The sequence below is a fragment of the Nomia melanderi genome, unplaced genomic scaffold (assembly GCF_051020985.1).
Source record: "Nomia melanderi isolate GNS246 unplaced genomic scaffold, iyNomMela1 scaffold0537, whole genome shotgun sequence".
Lineage (NCBI taxonomy): Eukaryota > Metazoa > Arthropoda > Insecta > Hymenoptera > Halictidae > Nomia > Nomia melanderi.
The window spans coordinates 20,001-27,500 of record NW_027475651.1 but is presented as its reverse complement, the minus strand read 5'-3'; the positions used below and the strand labels follow the sequence as shown (position 1 = coordinate 27,500).

Here is a 7,500-nt window from a genome sequence, read left to right as displayed (position 1 = left end):
ATTGGTTTTGATCTAATAAAAGCGTTCCTACCATCTCTGGTCGGAACTCTGTTTTGCATGTATTAGCTCTAGAATTACCACAGTTATCCAAGTAAATGTGGGTACGATCTAAGGAACCATAACTGATTTAATGAGCCATTCGCGGTTTCACCTTAATACGGCATGTACTGAGACATGCATGGCTTAATCTTTGAGACAAGCATATGACTACTGGCAGGATCAACCAGGGAGCTTCGAGTAAATTTTCATCATACGAAGCAAAAATATGTATGTATATATATATCTTAGTCGCCGACTCTCTCCCCTTAAGAGTCGGATCGACGATACTTTTTCTCGTCTTTAAGACAGTTCTCTTTCTCCTCTCTCTTCTCTCTACTCTCTTCTCTCTTCTCTTTCGAGTTGGTAAATTTCGCTCCACTATTAGATTACCAACTCCGCACGAATTACCACATGGGTATATCCGCGCATATACATCAGGAGGACCTCCAAAAATTTCAAACTCTCCCGTGTATCTCTCCGAGATCTTTTTAGAAGAAAAAGAATCTCGGATGTCACATCGACTTTCAGGTTTGTAAGCACGTATGCTCGAGCGCTCTCCATCGTGTAAGCACGGACATAACGCACGAAGTCCGAAGACCGCGTACGTTAACATGCTGGACATATCGAGAAAGCGCGAACCATGCTAGGCGTACCCATGTCGAGGCCCTCGCGTTAAAGATCATACTCTTCTTTTCGTTCTCTCTTCTTTGCCCAGAAATAATATATATTTCTTATAATATATACCTCTTAGTTTATGTATTTCTCTCTTAGGACACCTCAATTTTATATGTATATATTATATTTCATTCGAACAATTTTTGTTCGTCGCCCCTTTTTGTGTGTAGTATTTCGTTTGGTCTTTGCCATTAAATTTTTGTATACGAAAAATATATTTTCGCTCGGATAGAAAACCCCTTTTGGGTTTCTGAGAGTTGATGTGAGAGTCGTACAAGTATAACGAATATACGTTGTATCCAACCCAACATTCTGGGCTTACCACATAAGGGCCATTCGGTCTGAGACACCGACCCGTGGTCATGCTGTGTAGAGAAAAATTCGCAACGGAACGCGGTACAGAACAGTCGAGGAATGGACCTCGAGGAGCTGAACGACTGCTTCTCGACCGAGATCGTAGAATAGCCGCTCGCCCGCCGCTGCGCCGACCGGTCCGCTCGAACCGACGTGCTCTCTTATAGTAACCAAACGGGCGGCCGCGACGACCGCGGCGCCGGCCGCTCAGCACGGGCGCTTATGGTGGTAAACTGCCGCGCGTACAGACCAACCGGCCGGGCTGCTGGTACTTAGCCGCTGAAACTATGGTCGATTCGAACATATATTAACATACGATTTTTATTCGATAAATCGTTATTGTACATATTAAACGTTAGTTTCCACCGAAAGAAAAATTTTTTAGAATTTTTTTTTTCCAAAAATTGCAAGAGTAAACTTTTTTAATATTCGATTTAAAAATTTTTAAATGCTTAATCCTTACATTAAACTACTGGGAGAACTCAGAAATCATAATGAAAAAAATTACAAAAATTTATTTTTCTCAGAAACTCCGAAAAACAGAGTGGTCGAATCCGTGCAAGCCGGAATTTTTCTAAGTCCCCACGGTCAAGAGTAAACTTTTTTAATAAGCGTTTTAAAATTATTTCAATGTTTAATCCATGCGTAAACATGACGTTTATTAACGTTTTTAACATTAAAAAAAATTACAAAAATTTATTTTTCAAAAAAAATGGAAAAAACCGATTCGTCGGAGCGAGGTGTCCAGCCCGTGCGGTAATTCCAGCAGGCGAATCGGACTTCCCGAAATTTTTCTAAGTCCCACGGTCGACACCAACTTTTTTAATAAGCGTTTTAAAATTATTTCAATGTTTAATCCATGCGTAAACATGACGTTTATTAACGTTTTTAACATTAAAAAAAATTACAAAAATTTATTTTTCAAAAAAAATGGAAAAAACCGATTCGTCGGAGCGAGGTGTCCAGCCCGTGCGGTAATTCCAGCAGGCGAATCGGACTTCCCGAAATTTTTCTAAGTCCCACGGTCGACACCAACTTTTTTAATAAGCGTTTTAAAATTATTTCAATGTTTAATCCATGCGTAAACATGACGTTTATTAACGTTTTTAACATTAAAAAAAATTACAAAAATTTATTTTTCAAAAAAAATGGAAAAAACCGATTCGTCGGAGCGAGGTGTCCAGCCCGTGCGGTAATTCCAGCAGGCGAATCGGACTTCCCGAAATTTTTCTAAGTCCCACGGTCGACACCAACTTTTTTAATAAGCGTTTTAAAATTATTTCAATGTTTAATCCATGCGTAAACATGACGTTTATTAACGTTTTTAACATTAAAAAAAATTACAAAAATTTATTTTTCAAAAAAAATGGAAAAAACCGATTCGTCGGAGCGAGGTGTCCAGCCCGTGCGGTAATTCCAGCAGGCGAATCGGACTTCCCGAAATTTTTCTAAGTCCCACGGTCGACACCAACTTTTTTAATAAGCGTTTTAAAATTATTTCAATGTTTAATCCATGCGTAAACATGACGTTTATTAACGTTTTTAACATTAAAAAAAATTACAAAAATTTATTTTTCAAAAAAAATGGAAAAAACCGATTCGTCGGAGCGAGGTGTCCAGCCCGTGCGGTAATTCCAGCAGGCGAATCGGACTTCCCGAAATTTTTCTAAGTCCCACGGTCGACAACAACTTTTTTAATAAGCGTTTTAAAATTATTTCAATGTTTAATCCATGCGTAAACATGACGTTTATTAACGTTTTTAACATTAAAAAAAATTACAAAAATTTATTTTTCAAAAAAAATGGAAAAAACCGATTCGTCGGAGCGAGGTGTCCAGCCCGTGCGGTAATTCCAGCAGGCGAATCGGACTTCCCGAAATTTTTCTAAGTCCCACGGTCGACACCAACTTTTTTAATAAGCGTTTTAAAATTATTTCAATGTTTAATCCATGCGTAAACATGACGTTTATTAACGTTTTTAACATTAAAAAAAATTACAAAAATTTATTTTTCAAAAAAAATGGAAAAAACCGATTCGTCGGAGCGAGGTGTCCAGCCCGTGCGGTAATTCCAGCAGGCGAATCGGACTTCCCGAAATTTTTCTAAGTCCCACGGTCGACAACAACTTTTTTAATAAGCGTTTTAAAATTATTTCAATGTTTAATCCATGCGTAAACATGACGTTTATTAACGTTTTTGACATTAAAAAAAATTACAAAAATTTATTTTTCGGAAAAAATGGAAAAAACCGATTCGTCGGAGCGAGGTGTCCAGCCCGTGCGGTAATTCCAGCAGGCGAATCGGACTTCCCGAAATTTTTCTAAGTCCCACGGTCGACACCAACTTTTTTAATAAGCGTTTTAAAATTATTTCAATGTTTAATCCATGCGTAAACATGACGTTTATTAACGTTTTTAACATTAAAAAAAATTACAAAAATTTATTTTTCAAAAAAAATGGAAAAAACCGATTCGTCGGAGCGAGGTGTCCAGCCCGTGCGGTAATTCCAGCAGGCGAATCGGACTTCCCGAAATTTTTCTAAGTCCCACGGTCGACACCAACTTTTTTAATAAGCGTTTTAAAATTATTTCAATGTTTAATCCATGCGTAAACATGACGTTTATTAACGTTTTTAACATTAAAAAAAATTACAAAAATTTATTTTTCGGAAAAAATGGAAAAAACCGATTCGTCGGAGCGAGGTGTCCAGCCCGTGCGGTAATTCCAGCAGGCGAATCGGACTTCCCGAAATTTTTCTAAGTCCCACGGTCGACACCAACTTTTTTAATAAGCGTTTTAAAATTATTTCAATGTTTAATCCATGCGTAAACATGACGTTTATTAACGTTTTTAACATTAAAAAAAATTACAAAAATTTATTTTTCAAAAAAAATGGAAAAAACCGATTCGTCGGAGCGAGGTGTCCAGCCCGTGCGGTAATTCCAGCAGGCGAATCGGACTTCCCGAAATTTTTCTAAGTCCCACGGTCGACAACAACTTTTTTAATAAGCGTTTTAAAATTATTTCAATGTTTAATCCATGCGTAAACATGACGTTTATTAACGTTTTTGACATTAAAAAAAATTACAAAAATTTATTTTTCGGAAAAAATGGAAAAAACCGATTCGTCGGAGCGAGCTGTCCAGGCCGTGCGGTAATGCCAGCAGGCGATCCGGGGTACTCGAAATTTTTCTAAGTCCCGACGGTCAAGAGTAAACTTTTTCATCACATATTTCAAAATTTTTTTAATGTTTAATCCACGCATAAAAACGCAGTTTATTAACGTTTTTAACGTTGAGAAAATTGACAAAAATTTTTTTTTCACTGAAAATGGAAAAAATGTATCGGTCGATGCGGGCTATCCAGGCCGTGCGGTAATTCCAGCAGGCGATCCGGGGTACTCGAAATTTTTCTAAGTCCCGACGGTCAAGAGTAAACTTTTTCATCACATATTTCAAAATTTTTTTAATGTTTAATCCACGCATAAAAACGCAGTTTATTAACGTTTTTAACGTTGAGAAAATTGACAAAAATTTTTTTTTCACTGAAAATGGAAAAAATGTATCGGTCGATGCGGGCTGTCCATGCCGTGCGGTAATTCCAGCCGGCGATCCGAGGTACTCGAAATTTTTCTAAGTCCGAACGGTCAAGAGTAAACTTTTTCATCACATATTTCAAAATTTTTTTAATGTTTAATCCACGCATAAAAACGCAGTTTATTAACGTTTTTAACGTTGAGAAAATTGACAAAAATTTTTTTTTCACTGAAAATGGAAAAAATGTATCGGTCGATGCGGGCTATCCAGGCCGTGCGGTAATTCCAGCAGGCGATCCGGGGTACTCGAAATTTTTCTAAGTCCCGACGGTCAAGAGTAAACTTTTTCATCACATATTTCAAAATTTTTTTAATGTTTAATCCACGCATAAAAACGCAGTTTATTAACGTTTTTAACGTTAAGAAAATTGACAAAAATTTTTTTTTCACTGAAAATGGAAAAAATGTATCGGTCGATGCGGGCTGTCCAGGCCGTGCGGTAATTCCAGCCGGCGATCCGAGGTACTCGAAATTTTTCTAAGTCCGAACGGTCAAGAGTAAACTTTTTCATCACATATTTCAAAATTTTTTCAATGTTTAATCCACGCATAAAAACGCAGTTTATTAACGTTTTTAACGTTGAGAAAATTGACAAAAATTTTTTTTTCACTGAAAATGGAAAAAATGTATCGGTCGATGCGGGCTGTCCAGGCCGTGCGGTAATTCCAGCCGGCGATCCGAGGTACTCGAAATTTTTCTAAGTCCGAACGGTCAAGAATAAACTTTTTTATTACATGTTTTAAAAATTTTTCAATGCTTAATCCGTGCATAAGAGTGCAGTTTATTAACGTTTTTAAGGTTGAAAAAATTGACAAAAATTTTTTTTTCTCTGAAAATGAAAAAAATGTATCGGTCGAAGCGGGCTGTCCAGGCCGCGCGGTAATGCCAGCAGGTCGAACGCGGCGACCCGAAATTTTTCTAAGTCCCTGCGGTCAAGAATAAACTTTTTTATTATGCGTTTTAAAAATTTTTCGGCGCTTAATCCATGGATAAAAAGGCAGCCCGAACACGTTTTTAACGTTGAAAAAATTGACCAAAATTTTTTTTTCACAAAAACTGCGAAAAACAGATCGACCGAATCTACTTTTCTCCGTCTCGCGGTAAGTCGAACCGGCCAAACCGGCTGACTCGAAATTTTTCCAAGTCCCAACGGTCAGGAATAAAATTTTTCAAAATTCGGTTTAAAAATTTTCCAACGCTTAAGTCGTGTACGAATAACGATGAAAAAATGTACAAAATTTTTTTTTATCTCGTTATTTTTCAAAGTTCCAGCGGCGTATTGCTTTTCAACTGAGCGAAAAAAAACGGAGAAACGAACGAAAGAAGAGAAAAATTTTTTCCTCTCTGTCGTTCGTTCCTCCAAGTTTCGCTCGAGCGCGCCGATTTCAAAGTTCCAGCGGCGTATTGCTTTTCATCGGAGCGAAAAAAAAATGGAGAAACGAACGAAAGAGAAGAAAATTTTCTTCCTCTCTATCGTTCGTTCCTCCAAGTTTCGCTCGAGCGCGCCGATTTCAAAGTTCCAGCGGCGTATTGCTTTTCATCGGAGCGAAAAAAAATGGAGAAACGAACGCGAAAGAGAAGAAAAGTTTTTCCTCTCTCTATCGCTCGTTTCTCCAAGTCCCAGCGGCATGTTGCCTGCGCGCGCCGATTTACAAGTTCCAGCGGCATGTTGCTTCGCCGCGCCGATTTCTAAGTTCCAGCGGCATGTTGCTTCGCCGCGCCGACTTTTCGCATTTTCGCGCCAAGTTCCAACTCCAAATCCGTCCACGCGCGCGCGCGCGTTCTTTTTTTTTTTTTTTCTAAGTGCCAGCGGCGTGTTGCTTTCGCGCGGCGCGAAAAAAAAATTGGAAATAGAAGAAAAAAAGAAAAAAAATTTTTTTTTCTTTTTTCTTCTATTTCCAACAACACACGAGTTCTTCTCTCTTCTCTATAATACTCCTCTATATTTTATGCGCGCGTATAACACGCCGCTGCTAACCACCGCTACCGCTAACAAACTCCTCTATGTTTCCTTCCTCCGAAGACACCGCTACCTAAACTAGTATAACAAGGTAGCAGCCTCCGAAAGAGAGGAAGAGGAGCAGCCAGCAGCAGCAGCAGCAGCAGCGGCGTGCATACGCAACGCATAAGAGGAGCAAGAGAAGAGAGAGTCTTTGTGAACTCGTGTGCTTTCCTTTCTCTCTCTGTCTGTCTGTCTGTCTGTGGGGGGGGCATACAGGTGCACAGCTTCATTCTGGCACAGCCAACCTCTCCTCCACGTGGTGTACCCTGGGAAACTTTCGAGTTTGCCAACGAGGCTCTGGCGCGACTCTCCTGCGAGCGTCCGGGCGGTATTTTACACCGTACGGACCGCGGAGTCGTCAAATACCGTAGCCGGTATGTCTAGCAACGACCCACTGGGGACATCCACCCAGTGGTACGCGAAGCATAACCGGTCGGGGGGCTTGCCTTAACCGGCCGGTCCGCGAGGAGATAAACCTCTCTAATAAATCCGAAACCTTAAGTTATGGTGCGCGGCGAAGGGGTGCGGGCCGTCCTTGCGATGGTCCGTGGTTGGTGGGTGCACCAACCCTTAGCGGCCAACCTCGAGGCACCTGGCGAACCTCGTTGTATTCAGCCTTCCCTCCTGGAAAGGGCGTCACCCGGGAGGGCGACTTCATTTCGTCCCCACTCGTGGGATCAATTATGGTCAGAAATAACAAATCAAACAAATCAAAGAAGATGACGGTGGTCGAGGTGCAAAAGGCCCTCGTTGAGAATGAACACGCTTGGATGGCTGATGAGGAGAGGGCTTCACCCCCCCTTGTCACCGTCCAAGCAAAGCCGGGTGATACCCA

The 7,500-nt window shown here is 40.2% G+C and overlaps 1 non-coding gene across 1 annotated transcript in view; it reads right to left on the bottom strand.

Annotated features, from left to right (window-relative positions):
- Positions 1-230, bottom strand: part of LOC143176423 (small subunit ribosomal RNA) — a 1,921-nt gene extending 1,691 nt beyond the window's left edge. The window contains exon 1 of the ribosomal RNA XR_013000973.1: positions 1-230. This exon is cut by the window's left edge and continues 1,691 nt beyond it. This is a non-coding gene — a ribosomal RNA (small subunit ribosomal RNA).
- Positions 231-7,500: the final 7,270 nt, after the last annotated feature.